The sequence below is a fragment of the Callithrix jacchus genome, chromosome 17 (genome assembly GCF_049354715.1).
Source record: "Callithrix jacchus isolate 240 chromosome 17, calJac240_pri, whole genome shotgun sequence".
Taxonomy (NCBI): Eukaryota; Metazoa; Chordata; class Mammalia; order Primates; family Cebidae; genus Callithrix; species Callithrix jacchus.
Window position 1 is genome coordinate 20,745,358 of NC_133518.1, and position 21,134 is coordinate 20,766,491.

Below are 21,134 nucleotides of genomic sequence, written 5' to 3' on the forward strand. Positions count from 1 at the left end.
ATTGTCTCTATTTGCAGACGACATGATAGTATACCTAGAAGACCCCATCGCCTCAGCCCAAAAAATCCTGAAACTGATAAGCAACTTCAGCAAAGTCTCAGGATATAAAATCAATGTGAAAAAATCAAAAGCATTCGTCTACACCAATAACAGACTTAAAGAAAGCCAAATCAAGAACAAACTGCCATTCACAATTGCTATAAACAGAATAAAATACCTAGGAATATAACTCACAAGGAATGTAAGAGATCTCTTCAAGAAAAACTACAAACCACTGCTCAACAAAATCAGAGAGGACACAAACAGTTGGAGAAACATTCCATGTTCATAGTTAGGAAGAATCAATATTGTGAAAATGGCTATACTGCCCAAAGTAATTTACAGAATCAACGCTATCCCCATCAAGCTATCATTGACTTTCTTCACAGAACTGGAAAAAACCACCATGAACTTCATATGGAACCAAAAGAGAGCCCGCATAGCCAAGTCAATTCTAAGCAAAAAGAACACAGCGGGGGGCATCACACTACCCGATTTCAAACTATACTACAAGGCTACAGTAATCAAAACAGCATGGTACTGATACCAAAACAGAGATATAGACCAATGGAACAAAACATAGGCATCAGAGGCAACACAACATATCTACAACCATACAATCTTTGATAAACCTGACAAAAACAAGCCATGTGGAAAGGATTCCCTGTTTAATAAATGGTGTTGGGAAAACTGGCTAGCCATGTGCAGAAAGCAGAAACTGGACCCCTTCCTGACACCTTACACTAAAATTAACTCCAGATGGATTAAAGACTTAAACATAAGACCTGGCACCATAAAAACCCTAGAAGAAAATCTAGGCAAAACCATTCAGGACATAGGAGTAGGCAAGGACTTCATGACCAAAACACCAAAGCATTGGCAACAAAAGCCAAAATAGGCAAATGGGACATAATCAAACTCCACAGCTTCTGCACAGCAAGAAAAACAGTCATCAGAGTGAATCGGCAACCAGCAGAATGGGAAAAAATATTTGCATTTTACCCATTTGACAAAGGGCTGATATCCAGAATTTACAAAGAACTCATACAGATTTACAGAAAAAAAAATAAACAAGCCCATTCAAAAATGGGCAAATGATATGAACAGACAGTTTACAAAAGAAGACATATATGAGGCCAACAATCATATGAAAAAATGCTCATCATCACCGGTCATCAGAGAGATGCAAATCAAAACCACATTGAGATACCATCTCACGCCAGTTAGAATGGTGATCATTAAAAAATCTCGAGACAGATGCTGGGGAGGATGTGGAGAAATAGGAACACTTTTACACTGTTGGTGGGAGTGTAAATTAGTTCAACCATTGTGGAAGACAGTGTGGCCATTCCTCAAGGCCTTAGAAATAGAAATTCCATTTGACCCAGCAATCCCATTACTGGGTATATATCCAAAGGGCTATAAATCATTCCACTATAAGGACACATGCACATGAATGTTCATTGCAGCACTGTTTACAATAGCAAAGACCTGGAACCAACCCAAATGCCCATCTATGATAGACTGGACTGGGAAAATGTGGCACATATACACCATGGAATATTATGCAGCAATCAGAAATGATGAGTTCGTGTAGTTTGTAGGGACATGGATGAATCTGGAGAACATCATTCTCAGCAAACTGACAGAAGAACAGAAAATGAAATACTGCATGTTCTCACTCATAGGTGGGTGATGAAAAATGAGAACACATGGACACAGGGAAGGGAGTACTAAACACTGGGGTCTTTTGGGGGGAATAGGGGAGGGACAGCAGGGTGGGGAGCTGGGAAGGGATATCCTGGGGAGAAATGACAAATGTGGTTGAAGGGGAGGAAGGCAGCAAAACACACTGCCATGTGTGTACCTATGCAACTGTCTTGCATGTTCTGCACATGTACCCCAAAACCTAAAATGCAATAAAAAATAAAAAAAACATATGCTGTTAAATTTCTAGACAATTGAGATATTTCTAGATAGATATGTTACTTACAAATGTACATATATATATACATTTATACACTCACATACATGCACATAAATACGTATGTGTGTGTGTAATTGATTTGTTTTTCAATAGGTAGAAATGATGTGACAGTTCTAATTCAACACCCTTCTGATCTGAGGTCATACTCTGTATGAGTTAAGTTACTTTAAATATATCATCTTGTTTTTGTTTTATGACAGGTGTATTGTGTTTCATAGTGAATACACCATGTGAATTTGAAAATAATATGTATTCTACACTGTGGGTTGAAGTGTGCTAAAATATCTGTTAGACTAAAGTGATTAATAGCAATATTCAGATCCTCTTACAACCACTTTACTTTCTACAGTTGTATTATCAATTACTGAGAGATACATTCAAACTTAATAGTCATAGTTTGTCTCTCTAGTATTGATAAATCTAACACTTATTTATGTAATAATCTTGAATATTATGGGTTAAAGGAAGGAATAAAAAAAGAGACAAAAAAATAGCCAAGTTGGCAAATACAAATATTTTGGATTAATCTCTAAAAGTACAAGAAATTCCAGAAACCTGCAGAAATAACTTATACTGTGTAAAATGCTTCAAGGTTACAATCCTACCAACTAAAAATAACTATATTTTATATAAAAGGAAAAAAATAATGGGAATTTGGGAGATTTTTTAGAATTAAATTTTATAAGACAACAATTTATACAGTCTTGTTATTGCATTGTTTTACTTTTTGGAGGGAGAAAAATGTGTTTAAGGAAATAAGGATGTTGTTTCCTTAATTCTGTATATTGGTTCAGTGTTTTGGAGAACTTCTCTTTGGCATTTACATTTTTCATAAATCATGAGAAACTTGACTACGTGATAAATTTTATATTTTTATTTGTAGGAAATCAAACATCGTAAGATGCTCTTCTCCTTTTAACTATACATTTTCAAGGGTTTGGAAGTAACAGAATATATCTGTTTTTCTGTGAGCATAAATCTCAGATTTTTAAAAAATAATTGGTCAAAGTATCAGTAATATGACAGAAGGAATTTAAAGATAATTTGAAAAGTTGAGCTTGCATAGCAATTGAAGTGATCCTGGAATATGTAATTGCTGGGTTAGACACTGAACTGGTAAATGAGAGCAGGACTTTAGATGGGCCACTGAGCTCTTTTAATTTGTGAAAATGAGAATAAATTTTTGTGCCTATTTACCTCTTTTATTTAATTATGACCCCATGATAATGTCTCCCTTCTTAGGAAACTGCTACTTTCTGTTAGCCTTTCATATATCTGGAGCAAACACTTGACAGAAATGTTCCCTATCTTCTAGGGGAGACAAGTTTCTTCTATAAGCTCCTATATATTCTTATTAGAAATTTCATTTGAAAGCCTCCAATAAGCTATTTCATAATATGATACACATGTCATAATGGCTCTTAGTGCTATCCTTGGTAGAATTTTAAAAATTAGTATTTTCTTCCTTCAACTTGGTGTATAAGGTGTTTGGTTTAGCAATAAATCATTTTCTGTCTTATGAAGCCCAGAGCAGTATAAATGAGGATCTACTGATTATTACGATCTTATAAATTGTGTATATGAACACACAATTTATAAGCATACCAATGAAGTTTCCTAATTAATAACCACAAATGATGTTTTGCAAACCTAAAACTTTCAAAATTATATAACCACTAACTAGGCATAAGTTATTTTAATAAGCACACCAATTGATTGCAATAATAATAATAAAGGTACTAATATTGATGAGGTTTGCTGACTGAAACTGTGATGGTGTATGCCATCACTATTCCCAGGTGCATTTATTTTCAATAAAAAATCACACAAACATAAGATTTATAAAGTTAGATGAGCTGCATTGACAATAAACTCTCCAATATTGAGGACCTTGTCTAGAAGGTGAGTTTATGTAATCAAAATCATCTGCATTTCATCACTAGCAGACCTTGCTCCAGGTTGTAAGCATCCTGATGCATGATGAAATTCAGAAGTTCATATGCTAGGAACAAAAAACAGAAGAACCCAAAGTCATTCCTAGCTCTTTGGCAAGGAAGACAGGAAACAAAAATATGTGCTTTTTTTCAGGTTTTTTTTTTTCTTTTAACACATTTTTGGGCCTGACGATTCTAACTGCTAAAAGGCATAACATTTTCAAAATTACCTTCAAATTTAAAATTACTAGTGGCTACTTTTATAATAGTAATCTTCCCACCTATACTTTTATAATAGTAATATGCACATCTCAATCAGCAAAGTACAACTGATACACATGTTCACGATGAAAACCTGCTCTGAGAGCATTGACTGATCTCACCACAGTCAGTGGCAGCATGTCTGATAGCAGAATCTACAATATTTTGCCCTGAATTCCTTCCCAGATAATTATTCAAACAGTGATTTATCCAGAATTGGAAAACAACATGAGATATAAGGAATATCATAGTTCCTGAAGTATCATTCAGTATGAGCAAATTGTATTATTCTGCATGGCTCTGGGGAGTCAAACGAGGATAATACATTAGAAATTACTGTGAAGTAGATCCAGTTCTAAATTAACAGAACTCACTGATAGTTCGATTAGTCAACAATTCAGAAACATGGTATCTGCAACAATTACTGCATAAAGTAGCTCTGCATTGGCTAGAGCATGCTGGCATTGCTAATGCATAGATAGAATTTGGAAACTGAACTTCAAGGTTGAAGATTTAGATCTGACTTTTTTATATTTTTAATTTTTTCCCCTATGTTTTGGGGTACATGTGGTATGTGGTTACATCAATAAGTTCTTCAGTGGTGATCTGTGAGATTTTGGTGCATCTGTCCCCTGAGCAATATACATTGCACCTATTCGTAGTCTTCTATCCCTCGCCCTTCTTCCACTCTTTCCCTGAAACCCCGGAAGTCCATTGCATCATTCTTAAACATTTGTGTCCACACAGCTTAGCTCCCACATATCAGAGAGAACATATGATATTTGGATTTTCATTTCTGAGTTACTTCACTTAGAATTATAGTTTACAATCTCATCCAAATCACTGCAATGCTGTTCATTCCTTTTTATGGCTGTGTAGTATTCCGTTGTATATATAAATATACCACCATTTCTTTATTGAATTGATGGGCATTTTGGATGGTTTCATGATTTCTCTATTGTGAATTGTGCTTCTATAAACATTCACATACAAGTATCTTTTTAGACTGATCACTTATTTTTCTCTGGGTAGATAACCAGGAGTGGGATTGCTGGATCAAATGATAGTTCTACTTTTAGTTCTTTAGGGAATCTCCACACTGTTTTCCATAGTAGCTGTACTAGTTTACATTCCCACTAGCAATATAGAAGTGTTCCCTGATCACTGCCTTCATGCCAGCATCTACTGGATTTTTTTATTTTTTAATTTTCTGATTATGGCCATTCTTGCAGAGTGAGGTGGTATCACATTGTAGTTTTGATTTCTGCATTAGTGATGCTGAGCATTTTTTCATAGGTTTGTTGGCCCTTTGTATATCTTCTTCTGAGAATTGTCTATTCATGTCCTTAGCCCACTCTTTAATAGGATTGTTTGTTTTTTTTTCCTCTGATTTGTTTTAGTTCCTTGTTGATTCTGGATATTAGTCCTTTGTCAGATGTATAGATTGTGAAGATTTTTTCCTACTCTATTGGTTGCCTATTTACTCTGCTGACTGTTCCTTTTTCTGTGCAAACGCTCTAGTTTAACTGGGTCCCAGCTATTTATCTTTGTTTTTGTTGCATTTACTTTTGGGTTCTTGATCATGAAATCTTTGACTAAGCCAATGTCTAGAAGGGTTTTTCTGATGTTACCTTCCAGAATTTTTATAGTTTTAGTCTCTCACCTTATACAAAAATCAAGTCAAGATGGATTAAGATCTGTCATTTGTGAATTATTTGTTTACATTTCCTAATAAATTTCTGTGATTTATTGACATTGTTACAAAAAGGAGCAATACAACAAAGGAAATGCTTTTTTTGACTCTGTATTACATTAACCCCATGTAAAAATTTTCCATACATACATCATAGAGAAAAAAAGAAAGAGAAATTACAGCAAAATACCAACTCATCTTTTCTTAAAGGTATACCCAATTGCCTTCACCATAAGTTTTAATTTGTCTATTTTTTTTTGACTATCCACTATCTTGTTACTTTTAAATAACAATATTTACAAAGTTGAGAAAGTCAATCTAGGCATTTCTTTAAATATAAAGTTGCCATCATTATTATTAAATAACACATTTACTGAGAAATAGAATATACAAATGAATAATGGCTAGATTGTATATACAAATAGAACTCTGAACAACAGTCTACAGGGATCAGCCTAGGAAACCAAGCCAATCTGCTGCAGCCAGCCCAGAAGCTAGCCTGTACTCAATAAGTCAGACTTGTAGAAAGTCATACCACTAGCTCTAGCAGTAGATCCAAGAAGCCGAAAAATATTCTTAGTAAAAATTAGTGCAAAAGACCAAAACTCGATTAATAACTGACAACTTCTTAATTTTTGTCTTTGCTTCAAACTTAGGACCAACCAGAGAGAGTCAAATATACCCCAAGCCATTTACACAGAATGCCTCATTTCTAGTTAACCCACCTACAGCTTCCCTACATCACACCTCCAATCAGGGCATACTGAACATCTTCCCTTTCATGCACTCTATAATGTTTACACCTCTCTGTTTGCCTTTGTATTTCTGCCAAAATGTAAGTGATGATGGCTGATTCCCTTGCTAGAGCAAGCTTTGAATGAATACTCTTTGCTTGTTCTCATTTGATCGATCTTTGCTTATTTTCACATAATATATCCAAAGGTATATAATATTATACCATCCTGTTGAATAACAACAACAAAACCCTGTTATTGTAATGGACCATGTAAGATACATATAATGTTGTGTAAGAATAGATACAGCCAGTTCCCAATTGATATGGTACATGAGAAAAAGGAAATAAACAAATGAACAAACTTTAAAGCTTAGTAAGCATGAATAATGTTGATATAAAAATCTATATTTCTTTAAGAGGAAGAACTTTAAATAATGAATAACACAAATAATTCTAGTCTATATTGAGTCCTTTTGTGTTAAGTAAGGTTTCAAGTTCTTTGTATATTATCTTTTATAATCATTACTATAAGATAAATATTTTATATAAGTGAAAGGTGAGGTTCATTAAATTTTTCCAATTTTACATGCTAGAATATGTAACAAGAAGTGAGAAATGAATAAGAATTCTGTCTGACCTTTAAATTCTTGCCCTTAACCACTTTCTTATAGTGCTATAATTGAGTACCACTATGTGGCATCTACTTGGAGGTCGGTGACTTGTTCAAAGCCAAGAACAAGCAAGATATTAAGCCAAAACCTAATGTTAGTTATACTAGAACTAAAATATATGCTTTTTTTCACCATGTAATACTACTTCACAGCAAGTAAAAATATTTACTCATCACTGGCTTGTTTTTTAAAATGTGCTATATAGAAAATTGTATCTTTGTAGTTGTGAAAATTTCCTAAGAAGAATAATCAGAGTAAGATGGTGGAGAAAATAGTTCAATTCAGAGTTTCTCAAACATATCCCCAGGTAAACATTATGAGCATTATCTGGGATTTTTTTGGTAACAAAAAGTCTTTGGCACCAAGACATGCTGAATAAGAAAATGTGGTGGTGATGCAATGATTTGTGTTTCGATAGTGATTCTGATGTATACTAAAGCATAATTATTGGTCTAATATTTGATCAACGAGAGAAATAACTTGAATTAATTACAGTGTCTTAAGTTTGATTGTTGTTCACTATTTCTTTTTAGGCAGTGTCTCTTTCTATTCCACAGGCTGTCGTGCAGTGGAATGATCTCAGCTCACTGCAGCCTCTTTTTTCAAAGCTAAGGAAATCCTCCCATCTCCTGAGTAGCTGGGACTACAGGCACTCACCACTACATTTGGCTATTGTTTTATTTCTAAAGTTTTTTATACAGATGAGGTCTCACTATATTGCCCAGGCTGGCACTATTTGTTCCTTAAGATTAATTTTATAGTCATATTTTTATTTAAAATAATACCTTGTGTTACACCTTCCTTCTTTCATCTATCCGTTTATTAAGCAAATGTTTATCGAACACCTCTTAGATAGTTATAGTCTTTGCATCCCAAAAGCTTACAGAAAAAGGGTGGAATAAGTAAATGAACAGCACATTAAAATAAGACATGCTTAGTTCTATGCAAAAGTTTTAAAGTGCATTATGGTTGCTTATATAGTTACTCTATTTCTTTGAAAACATTGATTGAGCTCCACCACCTATGAATTAATCCCTGAAATATTTCCTGAGATAACTAAGTCCTACTTCTTTTCTCTAACTTCGATGTAAGCTCCAACCCTAGTCACTATCCTCATATACATTCAGAAAATCCTTCTCTGTTATTTAATTTTTCTCCCAGGAGTGTTCTTCTACATACTCCCTGCTGATTTAATTTCTACTCATCAAAACCAATGCATGATAAATTCAGAACATCTCCTTTGACCTCCATTTTTCATCCTCTACATAATTTCCTAGTCTTTTATTTTGTCACTTCTCCTTTATACTTTCTATTCTATGACTTCAATTATTATTAAGTTTTTAAATTTCAGGATATTTATTCACCTTATGCTCTTAGCCAAGAATAACCTCTGTCGTTACACAACGTAGCAGCATAACCAACTTGAAAGACACAATGCAAATTCACATTTTCCATGTAGTCTCCTTATCAGAAAAGGATCCTCCTCAAAAAGTCACCTCAGTACTGTGGCTGCTAATATGCATGTATGATAAACATGTAATACATATATAAAATCCATCATATATTAGGTTTAAACTTTGTGGTTTTATGTACAGAACTCAGCTTTACTAAATGGTAAATTTCTGGAAGGCCAGCCAGAGTTTTCTACATCTTTACATTCTTTATATTACCTAATATCATTTCTTACATATAGATATGTTATAAAAAACCTTTAATAATCACTTTTTACCTTTTTGAAAAAGTTACATCTTTCTTTTGATGCTTTTGAAGACAATAATATTGCTTCTAATTACAAAAAACAATATTTATGGTTGTAGAAATATTATGAACACAGAAAATAAAAATTAAACAATAGCATGTAATTCTACCAACAAAATAACAATAGTTAATATTTTGATGTATATCATTTCAGTGTTTTATGCTTCTGTATGTGTAGCCACCCTGTGGACCACCCAATGTATTTCCACATCAACTTTGGTGTTGAATTTTTTTAATACATCAGTAAGTATCCTTTATTAACAAAATTATTATGTACTTTGTTACATTTTTTATCTTACAGAGATTTTTTCTCATTTGCATGCAGAGTACACTGAAAAAATAAGTATGCCTTTTGTATGTTGTATATGCTTTATTGTGAAAAGAAAAGTTACTTTATCATATTAAGACTTAATTGAGGCAGAGCACAATGGCTCATGCCCATAATCCCAGTGCATTGGGTGGCTGACGCAGAAGAATCACTTGAGGCCACGAGTTGGACACTAGTATGGGAAACATAGTGAGACCCCATATCTACAGAAAATTTAAAAGTTAGCTAGGCATGGTGGTGCAAGCCTGTATTCTTAACTACTCAGAGGCTGAGGGAAGAGGTTGAGCCTAGGAGTTTGAGGTTACAGTGAGCACCACTGCTCTCCAATCTGGGTGACAGACCAAGACCTTGTCTCTTAAAAAAAAAAAAAGACAAAAACTTGACTGAACTAATTTATTGCCAAAGACTTTGAAGAAATGGAAGAAAGTCAAGTTTATTATTAGAGAAGCGCATCACCAGTGCTTTAGGACTTTTGGAGACATAATTTATATACCATAAAATTTATAAAGTTAATTTTTTCCTTGTACATTTACAGTGTGATATAAGCATCATTACATTCTAAGCTTGGAACATTTTCATCATCAACAAAAGGGGAAAAAAGTCACTTTCTATCCCCTTCCAAAAACTCTTGGCCTCCACCTTCTGTCTCTATAGATTTTCTTACTCTGAACAGTTTTTACAAATGAAATATTGTCATAAGTATTTCTTTGTGACTAGCTTTTTATGAGCATAATATTTGTAATGTTCAACCATGTTATAGCACGCATCAGTACTTCATTCTTGTTAGGCCTGAATTACCAACATGGTATATTTCATGTATATACCATACTTTGCTTAGCCATTAATCAGTTTATGGACATTTGGGTTATTTTGTTTTGTTGCTATTATAAATAATACTGCTATGCATACTTATGTACAAATTTTCATGCAGACATATGCTTTCATTTCTGTTTGGTGAAATTACTAGATTATGTTCTAACTCTACACTAAACATTTCCAGGAATTGCCAAACCATTTTCTAAAGGAGCCATACCATTTTGTATTCACGGTGGCAACGTATGAGGATTCAGATTTCTCCACAATTCACAATTTTTTTTGTATTTTTGATTACATACATCCTAATATGTGTGAATGGGGTATTGATTTGCATTTTTATAGTGGCTAATGATGTTGACCATAGTTTCGTATGCAGTTTAGACACCTGTATGTCTTCTTACAAAAAAAAAATATCAATTTAGAATATTTGCCTAAATTTAAATTGGTATATTCATCTTTTCATTATTGAGTTACATAAGTTTTAAAAATATTTTCCAAATGCAGGTTTATTTTTAGATATATGACTTGTAAATACTTGCCCCCATTTTATGGTTTGTCTTTTTATTTTCTCGACATTTTTGGCAGCACAAAACATTTTAAATTTGGTGAAGTCTAATGTATCTATTCTCTTTTCTTGTTTGTATGTGTGATGTCATATGTAAGTAGTATTTGCCTAATACATGTTTATATAGATTTACTCCTAGAATATTTTTCCTAGAAGCTGTATAGTTTTTTTTTTTTTTTTTTTTTTGAGTCGGAGTTTCACTCTTGTTAAGCAGGCTGGAGTGCAATGGCGCGATCTCGGCTCACCGCAACCTCCGACTCCTGGGTTCAGGCAATTCTCCTGCCTCAGCCTCCTGAGTAGCTGGGATTACAGGCACGCAGCACCATGCCCAGCTAAATTTTCTTTGTATTTTTAGTAGAGACAGGGTTTCACCATGTTGACCAGGATGGTCTCGATCTCTTGACCTCGTGATTCACCTGCCTCGGCTTCCCAAAGTGCTGGGATTACAGGCGTGACTCATCGTGCCAGGCAAAGGTGTATAGTTTTACACAGATCTTTGATGCATTTTAATTTAATTTGTGCAGATGATATAAAGAAGTGGTCAAAATTTATTATTTTGCATGTGGATATTCCAGTACCAGTTATTCTAGCATCCTGTGTCGCAAAAACGGTTCTTTCTACACTGAATTTTCTCAATTTTCTTGCCACTCTTGTTGAAAAGGAGTTGACCATAGGCATAAAGATTTATTTTTATACTCTTAATTCTGTTCCACTGAGTTGTATGTCTGTGCTTACACCAGCACCACACTGTATTGGTTACTGTATCTTCGCAGAGTTAAATTTGGAAGAGTGAGTCCTCTGAACTTGCTCTTTTTCAATATTGTTTTGGCTATGCTGTTACCTGATTTTTTTTTAGATTCAAATTTTTACTATTCTAGATAAGTGGTCTTACTCCTACTCCAGAGCTACCTGTTATTGTTATTTGCTTCAATAAACATTTTTAAAATATACTATGTATGTGTTTGGCTACATTATTTCAGTAACCTGTAGTTCTATGGCAGTCTGCAGACTCTAGTGTCAGTTTTCAGAGGGCACCAAGATGGACATGCACATAGTCACCCTAAATCCCTGCCCCTAGAAAAGACAATGGTTTTAACTACATTCTTCTCTAGTGTCTTTTACTCTAATTTTCTCAATAACCTTCTAGCAAAACTTCCTCACTGATATCACATCCAGTATCCACTAATTACTACCTGATTACAGTGTTGTTTTGAAAAGTCCCTGGGGCACAATATACTTCATATATGAGCCGGGTAACTTGGGACTTCTTTGCAACGATAGTCATTGAGGCTGGACCTTAACACTTGCTCTATCACTAGTGGGGCTTTTCTTAGTTGTCTTTTCCACTAGTTTGTGTTGTTAAACTTTTATCTGATTATGGTTTTGAGTGTTGCTATCATGTAGCTGTCAATCTCTTCTTGTTTGCCACTGTAATCTCCATTATTTTTTCTATTTTTGTTTTTGTTTTTCCATAAACACTCTTAAGGTTGAACTTCCCAGCACTCTGTTTCAAATAAAGTCAGGTCCCTTAGGAATGAAACTCTTTTCTCACAATCTGTGTCTCTCATGAACACTCTCTGAGCCACTGAGCTGTAGTGGCATCCATGGACAGTGGCTTTCATCTCTCAAAGTAATGCCCTGCCTCAAAAGCAGGCCTCAAGGTAGGAGCAATAGCCTGTCATCTTCTCAGTTCTCTTCATTCTCAGGTCTTTGCTATAAGAGTGAGCTGGGTAAGCATTTTGGGGAACCCCCATATTCTTGGCCAGCCTTACTTGAGTAGAACTTCTCCCTTGTGAGTGGGAACTGGATGGATGATAAGAGCTACATATCTCTCAATCTTTGTTGCTGGTGTGAAACTTCTGCAATGTGGAACTGGTGGAGATCAGGAATCCTGGTGGCCTGCATCTTCTGGAGAGATATTGTAGCCCTAAACTGCAAGGTGCAAGAAAATATTTCAGTGTTTTGTGCTGTAGCAGCCCATGGTAGACCTTTAGTCACACTGAGCTCAGGAGATGTGAGATGAGAACAGAGGTTGCCACACATCCTCATTGTTCTTACCATGATTTAGTACATTTTCTTGAATAAATGTTTCCATATTATTTATGTTCTTAGGACAACTTATAGACATTTTAAATTTTATCAAAATTTATTATATTTTTTATAATAGTCATTACTTAGGGTTGTTTCTATGGGAGGAAGTTTAGCTCAGCTCCTCGTTTGGTAAGCCACCATCCTTAAAATGGTTCTACAGGACCAACTTTTTTTTTCTTTTAGTGTTTACTCTTTCTCAGCTATCTTGAGCCTTTTACATAAATTAGTACATTTCCTTATGACTTAACTAATAATATAATTATTTCACAGGAAGGAAAATGGAGTCTTGCCCAAAGACACAACTGCTAAGTGTATGTGTAATGTAAATCTACTTTTGTCTCAACCCAAAGCTCATATTCTTTTTCACTATGTTAATATACAGAGAAAAGAGTTATGTCCAGAAGATTAGGACCTGGTCAGCCTTCAAACACTGACCTCAGGAGAGAGGCTTCAGAAGATAAAATATTAGGTAATTGGAGAATTGTGTAACTAAGTATAAAGAGAAGAAAGTAATGGTAAGTGACCAAGAAAATTCAACACATTTTTACAATTTCACTGGAGCTGGCTATTCATAAAAATTGCTTTGGGCTTACTGAAGTGGAATAAAAAATCCGCAAAGGCACATAACAAATTATATAACAATTTTCCAGATTCAGCAAAGCACTTGAAATTGCTAACCGGCCTGAATATCACTATGGGTATGTAATAATATTCACAGGAGGAGCCCTTAAGGCAGCCAAAACTTTTCACTGGTAACACAGCACTTAAACTCATTAGCCAATTACTACTATTTCATCATCTTCCATTAAAAGATGGAGAAGGATTTAGGGGGAAAGAATCAAGTAAACCACAAAGACTTAAGAAGGATTAAGTTATAGATTAGGATATACATTCTTTACTATTAACTAACATATAAACATTATATGTTATACTAACATATAAACATTATATGTTATACTAACATATAAACATTTTCATCCTGGTTTACATCTACTTGCCACACTAACTCTAATGACAGTTGAAACCTGATGATCCTGAGGTAAAGAGCATTTTTATTCACATATTAGATTCAATAGTGACTCATTATATTTGATGTCATGTGATTACTTATTAATTTCTTTTAAACCAGATTTTACAATAGGATTATCTTTTATTCTCTCTATCAGAATACTTTATTCAACTACTGTAGGTGTAGGGTCCTACTACTCTTTCCTGGGCCTAGAGTCACCTATATAAAATGCAAGCATGCAAAAATTAGTTGGGTGTGGTGTCGGGCATCTGTAATCCCAGCTACGTGGAAGGCCGAGGCACAGGAATAGCTTGAACCTAGGAGGCAGAATTTGCAGTGAGCTGAGATGGCACCACTGCACTCCAGCCTGGGTAACCAAGTAAGACTCCATCACCCCCCAAAAAAAAAAAAATTCAATCAGCAATGTCACCCAAAATAAAATTGATAAAGCATGCAGAAAGAAAACCAATGTGTAGGAATTTTTTAGCTTGTTTTTGCATGTTTACTATATTTATTGCCTGAATAAGATTGACTAATGTAGAATAAAAAAATATTTAACCACATCACACCCAAGAAAATTCAAGTCTAGAGTACAATTCTAAAGTGATACTCTGATTCACAATTATATCACATAAAGAATAATAACCATCATAATTGTCTTTGTATAAGCTACTGTACTTTGGATACTATTTCTAATCCTCAATTTAATCAGGTGAATACAATGATATTCTGTTTTTGCAGACATAAAACTAAGATAACAAAAGTAGTGAGCAGTAGAGCCAAGCCTCATAGTTCTATCTCCAAAATCCACTCTATGTATCTCCATCCGTGTCCCTAATGTATTGTAGTAGCAGACATATGGGCTATTGTAAAGTGGGTGACAGAGTCTTATTTCTGTTTCTATTAGCACACCCATATCGTGATGTCAAATTAAGCATCCTTTAACACCAGGCAGTTAAAATAGGGAAAATGTGACTTAGACATTTTACAAAAAAGAATATATATATATATATAGTACCAACTACTCTACCCCAAGTCTTCCACATAGGAAAGGTATATCATATCACAGGACCAATGGCAAGAGGCCTTTGATCAGCTGCCTGTGATCTCATACTAATATTCTGCTCGAAGCCAGAGAACCAGATGTAGTTCTAAGGATGTCCATTAGGATGGATGTATGCTGTGGAGTCAGTTTTGACCAAGATTCAGATTGTTTAAGGTGCTCCCCTCAACTGTTTGTTGTCCTTAGAACAAACTGAAGTCTCATTTCCCTAATAGAATGTCAGAAATTACAGACTCTTATTGACTCTACTAAATTAGGTGACTTAAGATACATTTGGTAAATTAAACTTTGTTTTCTATTTTGGTCTTATTTAACAGTACAACGTTGATTGAAAACAAATTTTGCAGCAATATGGGCTACCCGCAATGGGTCTATATTTAGAGATAGAACCTTTAAGGATATATTAATAATTAAGGTTAAATGAGGTCATAGAGTGGACCCTAATCCTATAGAAATGGTGTCCTTCTTAGGAGGAGAAGATACCAAATCTCTTTTCACTCACAGAGAGAAAAGGCCTTATGAGGATGTAGCAAGAAGGCAGCTTACAAACCCAATAGAAAGTCTTTACTAGAAACCAACCTGGTAGCTCCTTAATCTTGGACTTCCAGGCTCTAAAACTGTATACATAGAGATTTGTGTTATTTAAGCCACCCAGCCTATGGTATTTTGCTATGACAGCCCAGCTGACTAATAAAATAACTAAGGACAGATTTAAGCTTATGGAAATGTATTGTTGTTGTTTGCTAGCACATATTAAAATACTACTACTACTACTAACAATGATATTCTGCATTTAAATATATTTAGAAACAGGGCTCAATAATAAACTTGATTTTTGAAAATGCTTCAATTTCTTCTTACCTCCCAGTGCAACCTCCTGTTTGAATTTATAACCTATACATGCAAAAGACTGCATCTACTTTCCAAAAGTGAGAAAAAGTGTTTACAGATGTTCTGTTTATTTTGTCTTTGTATCTGTTGGACGTTAATAAAATAACAATAAAAATGTTGATTATTGGAAACAAATTATTCTAAAATGAATGGAGAATAGAGACTAATGGGACTATTCAGAGAATGTTGATTATTCACAGCAAGCTTCATAGAAACGGTAGGTATTAGCCAACTTTGTCAGAACACGAGGAAGGGTAAGTTAGAACAATGATTCACAGCTTCTCATAAGGCAAAATTCTTACCTAAGAAAAATAAAAAGAGTTACCTTTACTCATTAGGTGTTTTAATGTAAGCACTAATAAAATAACTGATAGAATAAAAAGTGTATTTCAACAAATGTAAAAGCACTGAAAATTACATTTTTGATTTTATTTTATATTATAATAATGAAAAAATGAAATTTAGACCTTTAATATGAAACCCATTAATTAGAGACATCTATTAGATTAGTGCAAAAGCAGTTGCATTTTTTCATCAGAAAAGTAATGGCAAAAACAATAATTATTTTTGCACCAACCAAATAGAACCATCAAAGCCAAAGACACAGTGCAATGTGATTTAAAAAATCATCTAGGATTTAGAATATTTTAAGTGCAAAAAAAAAAAAGAAGAAAGAAAGAAAGAAAGAAAGAAAAAAAAACCCACCACAATCAAATAAAACCTAGTTGAGCTTGGATAAGCTACACTTTGTCAAGGCTGTCTTTGACAGCCATATTTTAATGAGAAATGAGTGTACATATTATGCAATACTTGAGATTTCCTTTAGCAAAAGTCTTCATATATTTAAGGAATTATATTTAGAACTAAGTTATGATTGTTACATGATGAAGAGAGAATCATGTTCTTTTTCTGCATCCTTCATATTGAGTTGTGATCAGAATAAAGAAACATACATAGGAATATGAAGCTAGCAAACATAACAAATATTGGAAATATGTGTGCTAATAATATAATAAATGAACTCTTATGGAAGTTTACCCTCTGCTGGTGGCTTACATCCCGTGAGAGTACACACCCCACTGTTTTTCAAGAGATGTATGGTTCAAGTTCCCAGAAGAAAATAAAATGTAAGAACAACTTATGGGAACCGAGAGTATATCATTCAGGAAAAAACTTTAATAAGAAAGTCTTTCCGTAGAGATTACACTGATTACTGGTAGAGCAAACATTTTTCTCATAGTTGAAAGGTTAGTTGTCTTCAAATTAGATGATGAAGCCACTGGTAGTATTATTAAGTTTGCCAATAATAAAATGTCTCATAGCATAAAAAAAGAAATTAAAATCAGAAGTGATGTTAATTATTTGAACTAGCTAAAGCAATATTAGTAATAATAAAATTAGTAGGACTAGTTTTGCAATTATGGTTAGAATTTGAGCAATTAATTTATATAAAGTAGAATGCAACTGACATTGTATAAGGGTAACTACACAGAGACATGCATCAGAACTTAGGAAAAGTACAATACTAATAATTATATAAAAAATAGTGTGATGAATCTTTGATTATTCTTTTTCTTACACTGTGAATTAACCAATCTAACAAAATGATTGTCATTTTTATTGTAATGTTAGCATAAAAACAGAGACAATGATTTTTTTTATAAATAAATTTCCCTTTGTATCAGCCCCCAACGTAGGAATAAAAATGTTCGGATCTACAATTTTTAAAGAAAATTAGTAAATATATAAAAATAAGAAAATGTATAAATGATACCTTGTTATATAGAGATGTACATTATAGGTGTCTGCTCTGTTTCAGTAAAGATTCATTCAAAAAATGGATAGTTGCTGAGCATGAGTGGCTCACTCCTCTAATCCTAGCACTGTGGGAGGCCAAGTAGGAGGACTGCTTGAGGCTAGAAGTTCGAGACCAGCCTGGGCAATAAAGCAAGGCCTTGTCTCTAAAAAATATAACAAGAACAGCAAAACCAAAAAAAACAAAAAATGAATCATAACAAAGGAAACATGATTTTCTGTCTATAATGTGTAAACAATGGAAGAACAAAACAACCTTTAAGCTGCCTTTGTACACATAATGGCAACTTTCAGGTATTAAATTATGAGAGTTAATAGTATTATTTTAATGTTTTACATGTCTCCTATATTTGCACTTATTCTCAATATAACTGTTCATGATTACTTAGTTTTTTTTTTTCTTCATTTTTTAAAACAAAATTTATTGCATTTTAGGTTTTGGGGAGCATGTGAAGAACATGCAAGATTGTTGCATATGTACACACATGGCAGTGTGATTTGCTGCCTTCCTCCCCATCACATATATCTGGCATTTCTCCCCATGCTATCTCTCCCCAACTCCCCAGCCCCCATGGTTCCTCCCCTACTTCCCCCCAACAGAACCCAGTGTGTGATGCTCCCCTCCCTGGGTCCATGTGTTCTCATTGTTCAACACCTGCCTATGAGTGAGAACCTGTGGTGTTTGTTTTTCGGTTCTTGTGTCAGTTTGCTGAGAATGATGGTTTCCAGGTTCATCCATGTCCCTACAAAGGACATAAACTCACCATTTTTGATGGCTGCATAGTATTCCATGGTGTATATGTGCCACATTTTCCCTATCCAGTCTATCATCAATGGGCATTTGGGTTGGTTCCAGGTCTTTGCTGTTGTAAACTGTGCTGCAATGAACATTTGTGTACATGTGTCCTTATATTAGAATGATTTATAATCCTTTGGATATATACCCAGTAATGGGATTGCTGGGTCAAATGGAATTTCTATTTCTAGGTCCTTGAGGAATCACCACACTGTCTTCCACAATGGTTGAACTAATTTACACTCCCACCAACAGTGTAAAAGCGTTCTTATTTCTCCACATTCTCTCCAGCATTTGTTGTCTCCAGATTTTTTAATGATGGTCATTCTAACTGGCATGAGATGGTATCTAAATGTAGTTTTGATTTGCATTTCTCTAATGACCAGTGATGATGAGCATTTTTTCATGTTTTTTGGCCTCATGCATGTCTTCTTTTGTAAAGTGTCTGTTCATATCCTTTGCCCACTTTTGAATGGGTTTGTTTGTTTGTTTGTTTTCTTGTAATCACAAGCATTCCTATACACGAATAACAGACTTAAAGAGAGCCAAATCAAGAACAAAATTCCATTCACAATTGCTACAAAGAGAATAAAATACCTAGGAATACAACTAACAAGGAATGTAAAGGACCTCTTCAAGGAGAACAACAAACCACCACTCAATGAAATAAGAGAGGACACAAACAGATGGAGAAACATTCCATGTTCATGGTTAGGAAGAATCAATATCGTGAAAATGGCCATACTGCCCAAAGTAATTTACAGATTCAACACCATCCCCATGAAGCTACCAATGACCTTCTTCACAGACCTGGAAAAAACCACTTTAAATTTCATATGGAACCAAAAGAGAGCCCACATAGCCAAGTCAATTCTAAGCAAAAAGAACAAAGTGGGAGGCATCACACTACCAGACTTCAAACTATACTACAAGGCTATAGAAATCGAAACAGCATGGTACTGATACCAAAACAGAGATATAGACCAATGGAACAAAACAGAGGCCTCAGAGGCAACAGAACACATCTACAACCATCTGATCTTTGACATACCTGACAAAAACAAACAATGGGGAAAGGATTCCCTGTTTAATAAATGGTGTTGGGAAAACTGGCTAGCCATGTGCTGAAAGCAGAAACTAGACCCCTTCCGACACCTTGCACTAAAATTAACTGCAGATGGATTAAAGACTTAAACATAAGACCTAACACCATAAAAACCATAGAAGAAAATCTAGGCAAAACCATTCAGGACATAGGCGTAGGCAAGGACTTCATGACCAAAACACCAAAAGCATTGGCAACAAAAGCCAAAATAGACAAATGGGGCGTAATCAAAGTCCACAGCTTCTGCACAGCAAAAGAAACAGTCATTAGAGTGAATCAGTCACAAACAGAATGGGAAAAAATTTGTGCAGTCTACCCATCTGACATAGGGCTGATATCCAGAATCTACAAAGAACTAAAACGGAATGCTTAGTTCTTAATTGTGTTTTCGTTTTTATTTTTATTTTCTTTTTTTCAGATGCAGAGTAACCCTAGGTTTTATTCTAAAGAGACTTGATAGGTCGAAGAAACAGCATTGAGTTTACATCACATGTTATTGGAAACTGAAAACACTTAATATCTTATATCTCTAAAATATTCAACAAAACTTTAAATAAGCTCACCCCAGGTTAAACATGTCAAAAAAGTATTTATAATTTGCTGAGCAGCAATACATTTAGATACAACCAAGTCCCTATTTGACCATATGTGCTGCAAGAGCTAGGGTATGGAAACTGCTTTTGTATCCAATTTAAAAGCTTGAATGTTCTCCTTTTTACCCTAGAGCTTAAAGACCATTCACAGAAGTAGGCCAGTGTGAAGTATTGCCACAATAAACTGCTGTTTTACTTCCTTTTCGTTGCAAAAATTAGGGAAAAATCTGCAACACTGTTGAGTCATAAAATATGTTAGCCATAAAACAAATATAAGCTATCAAGTTTATTTAATTTCTACTGTTACAGTCATTACTCAGGTATCTCTTTACGGCCTTTCATATAATTGGAAATAATCTATTTTGAAAAAATATTGAAGTTAGAATTACATATTTTTCCAAAATTCTATAATGGACAAAATCATCCTACATAAACTAAAATATAAGAAATTTATTTTACTTGTTTTATGCAGAAAATATGATTTGAAAATTTATCTTAAAACCATTGATCTCAATGACAACGCTGTTACAACATACTTGGTCTTTTATTTAAAACTGTTTTTATTTTACATAATCAGTTTATATGGGATACAATCAATTATATGGGTTAACTCTGTGTTAAGTTAATGAAATATATTGAAACAAAATCCTAATGACATTTTTCACCATTCTGGATGCACAGTAGTTGAAACACCAAAAAACTAAAACTTAGTGTTATTTTTCCTAATAAGAATGTTTTTCCTATTTTAAATACTAATATTTGCAACAAAATATAGATAAGTATAAAGTTTTCTAATTGATCTGAGTTACAATAATTGTAATTAATGGAAATGATAATAAAAAAGTAGATAAAGGCTATAATTTTATCTATTTTATAAATTTAGGCAATCGTTTAAATACTATTCAAATGGTTTCATGATTGTTAATATTATATGCATTTGATTTGAATTAGCAAATAAAACAATATTTATAAGTTGCCAACAA